The following is a 4,124-nucleotide window of genomic DNA, read 5'->3' as shown; positions in this document are numbered from 1 at the left end:
CACTTGGCTTGGCTCGCCGATACTTCCTTGGCATCCGGGTTTGGTGTCTGGGTTCGGCGTCCCTGTTCGGGCACCAGATGTCAGGGTTTTAGCCCCCCATCTCCTCCTGACTGGCAGCAGAAAGGGGAAAGCACGCCCCAACCAAGACGAGCCAAGAGAGGTAAAGGTCGACTGGTGGCCCGCACCCAGCCCTCCCTCGCTGGAAGAAAATCAGACGCACCAGGGAGACGAGTCCGTGCCAGGGAGACTAGTCAAAGCAGGATCTCGTTTATTGAGGAAGCACACAAAGCTTATATACTGCACAGGAGCCAATCAGAATAAAGGTCAGAGGGTGGAGCGAGTTCATGTGTCCACCCATCCCACAGTCTGTAAGGGAAGCACGAGCTGTCCACAAGGACAGAAGAGTCCTGGACCTATCCTGGAGGTGGTTGGCCTCTTCCGTCACCACCCACAGCACTGCTTCCTGGCTGATCACCAGGAGCCATCCCAGCCACATGTGCAGCCCCAAGACCGGGAAGCGGGCAGCCATGCCCTTCAGAGCTACACCTCTGATTATTTTTATTTATTTATTTATGAATTTATTTTTATTTTGAGACAAGGTCTCGCTAAGTTGCTGAGGCTGGCCTTAAACTTGTGATCCTCCTACCTCAGCCTCCCAAGTTTCTGGGATGACAGGGGTTTGCTCTGGCCCCTGGCTTTCCTGTTTCTTTTAATGTGACTACTACACAGTGCTCAAGTATGTATGTGTCTCCTGTTTGTGTCCCACATTATCTCTCTCTCTTTTTTGTGCTTGTTATTGTTGTTTTTCTTTTTGCAGGGGGTTGCTGTGGATTGAATTTAGGAGCGCTCAACGACTGAACCACATCCCCAGCCCTATTATGTATTTTTTTAGAAACAGGGTCTCACTGAGTTGCTTACTGCCTTGCTTATGCTGAGGCTGACTTTGAACTGGTGATCCTCCTGCCTCAGCCTCCTGAATCCCTGGGATGACAGGTGTGCACCACACCCAGTTTTTACTCATCAGAGAGCAGTCTTCTTGGAGGAAGCAGGAGCCAAATCTCATGATGAAAGTAAGTATTACTTCCTGCAGTGATGTCATTGTGGGCTACATAAGCCAGCGTTCCTATGGCGTTCACACCATGACCAGCACTGTAATAAATGTCACTTGTCTCATCTCCACAGACCAGCAGAATAGGCACTGTCTCTGCATTTCCAAAAAGCCACATAGACCAAGAGACTAAAGACAGGCAAGGAGCAAAGACAGGGACCAGGCTAGGAGAGCAGCCACCCCCAGCCTGGTGTCAGGGCAATGGCACCTCATGAACCCATCCTCACTGCTGTGCTGGATTTGGAGCTTTTAGGGGTCACAGATGTGTGAGGGCTCCAGCTCCTTCTCTTCACAGTGCTCCTGGTCATTACATGCTGACCCTCCTGGGCAACCTGCTCATTATCACCCTGACTTTGGTCGACCGCCGCCTGCACACTCCTATGTACTACTTCCTGCACCATTTCTCCCTGATGGAGATGGGGTTCACGTCCACGGTCACCCTGAAGACGCTAGACCACCTCCTCTCTGGTCACAGGACCATTGCCCATGCTAGATGCTTTATGCAAACGAGGCTCTACTTCATCCTGGACACAGTGGTGTCCTTGCTGCTGGCTGTGATGTCTGGGGACCGCTAGCTGGCCATCTGCTGTCTGCTGCACTATCCCACTCTCATGATGCCCCGGGTGTGCAGCTAGCTGGTGCTGGCCTGCTGGGACACCAGCGTCTTGGTCCTTGGGGTGCTGTGTGGCTGGATGCTCTTCTTGCACTTCTGCAGTCCCCGCATCCTCAACCACTTCTTTTGTGACAGCACCCCCTTGCTGGAGCTGGTGTGTGATGACACCAGGATTCTGCAGCTGGTCAGCTTCCTGGTGGCCATATGCACCCAGATCAGCACTGTCTTGTGATGGTTTTGTCATACTACTGCATCATTCGCACTGTTCTGCACCTGCCCATATCTGGGGGCCACAGCAAGGTCTTCTCTACCTGCTCCTCCCACATGCTGGTGGTGTTGCTCAGCTACAGGAGCTGCATAATCATGTACCTGAAGCCCATGCAAACTGGGCACCTGACCCTCAACAAAGGAGTGGCTCTCTTCAACACCATAGTGTCACTCTTGCTGAATCCCTTCATCTACTGCTTCAGGAATTATCTGGTCTTGAAAGCCAGCAGGGATGTGCTGCTCAGGGGGAGAGCGCTTTCTTCTCAGATATTCAGAGGGAAAGCTTTCCAATGCTCTGCTGCTAAGCACGGCACAGTGGCACAAACCTGTGATCCCAGTGGCTGGGGAGGCTGAGGCCGAAAGATAGCAAACTTGAGGGCAGCCTCAGTAACTTAGTGAGACCATAAGCAATTTAGCAAGACATTGTCTCAAAAAGAAAGAGGAAGAGGAGGAGGAGGAGGAGGAAGAGGAGGAGAAGCAGCCCTATTTTGGTTTCATTTTATTTTATTTTTCAATCAACATGAACACCATTTTACTAGAGTGAAAAAAAAAATATTAGTTCAAATATCTGCTGGGGGGCTGGGAATGTGACTAGAGCTCTCCTGGCATGCAGGTTCAAATCACTAAGCACAAAAAAGAAACAAATAAATAAATAAAATTATCAAAAATAAAGAAGGAAAAGAAACAAACAAACAAAAAATCCTGCTGGTGCATCTGCTGTAATCCCACTGGCTTGGGAGGATGAGTCTGGGAGATCACAAGTTTGAAGCCAGCCTGAGCAAAAGTGAGGTGCTAAGCAACTCAGTGAGGTCCTGTCTCAAAATAAAATACAAAATAGCCCTGGGGATGGGGCTCAGAGGTTGAATGCACTGAATTCAATCTACAGTACCCCCCCCCCAAAAAAAAATCCGATGCTGGTAACTTTACAGTGGAGAAAATTGACAAACCCTTTCTTGTCCAGCTGATCAAGGTCAAGGTCAACAGTGACAGGTCATGTTGACATGTACCCTTGCCATGGTGTGATGCAAATTTCCCTTTAACTCTGTCATCTTCTACCAGAATCCAGCGACCCCAGGATGATAATGAGAAAAACTTCAGACAAATTCCAGTAGATGGAGATCCTATAGCCTAACTGACAATTGCTCCTCAAAGCTCTCAAAGTCATCAAAGATGAGGAAGTCTAGGCACTGTCATAATGAAGAAGAGCCAAAGGGGACATGCTACCTTCGTGGAGGTGGGTAGGTCCTGAAGCAGAATCAACACCAGTGGAACTCAGGAAATCTGAGTGACCCCTGTACCAAATTTAGAAATGTTTCATGGATTGTAACAAACATGCCATGCTAATATAAGATGTTAACATAGGGGGAACTGTTTTGGGGGTGTTTCTGTCAATTTTTTGAAGTCTTAAAAAACAGTTAAAGAAATAAAAATGTGTAGTAACAGGTTGTGATAGTGCACACCCCTAATCCCAGCAAATCTGGAGGCTGAGGAAGGAGGATCACGAGTGTGAGTCCAACCTGGGCAAACCATCGAGGCTGTAAGCAACTTAATAGAATTCTGTTTAAAATTTTAAAATAAATAAATAAATAAAAGGGCTTGTATGTGGCTCAGCAATTAAGCACCCCTGGGTTTAATCCTGGTACCAAAAACAAAAAAGAAAAAGAAAAGAAAATCTGTATACCGAAAAAGAGGCTAATTGTAGTTATTTGAGTATCCAGGAGAATGGAAGGTGGAATCTATTAGTGTTTTGCTTAGGAAGCAGCCTATTGAGAGCAAACAGCAGGTCACTTATCATTGTGCACATTCCTAATTTCAGTGACATTTCCCTGGCAACTAACTTGGCTTCTTCTGAACATACACTGGTAGAACTTTTTCACATGATGGCAAATGTTTTTTTTATGTTAATTATTGAATAAATGGTATTGAATCTGCCTCCTCTTTAGGACCTTTCACAGTTAGAAATAAATGTATTCTGCAGGGAGTTGGTGTGGTCACATGCCTGTAATCCCAGTGATTCGGGAGGCTGAGAATGTTGAGTTAGAGTCCAGCCTCAGCAATTTAGCAAGGCCCTGAGCAACTCAGCGAGACCCTGTCTGTACATAAAAAAAAAAAAAAAAAAAAGATTTGAGGATGTGG

The 4,124-nt window shown here is 47.2% G+C and overlaps 1 pseudogene across 1 annotated transcript; it reads left to right on the top strand.

Annotated features, from left to right (window-relative positions):
• The first annotated feature begins 344 nt into the window (after positions 1-344).
• On the top strand, positions 345-2,316 carry LOC308640078 (olfactory receptor 6C75-like; annotated as a pseudogene). Its single transcript has 2 exons — positions 345-453; positions 1,380-2,316. The product of its transcript is annotated as an olfactory receptor 6C75-like (transcript).
• Positions 2,317-4,124: the final 1,808 nt, after the last annotated feature.

The sequence above is a fragment of the Spermophilus citellus genome, assembly GCF_964194105.1.
Source record: "Spermophilus citellus genome assembly, contig: SCAFFOLD_184, whole genome shotgun sequence".
In the NCBI taxonomy this organism is placed as follows: Eukaryota; Metazoa; Chordata; class Mammalia; order Rodentia; family Sciuridae; genus Spermophilus; species Spermophilus citellus.
This window is presented reverse-complemented; position numbering and strand designations above follow the sequence as displayed.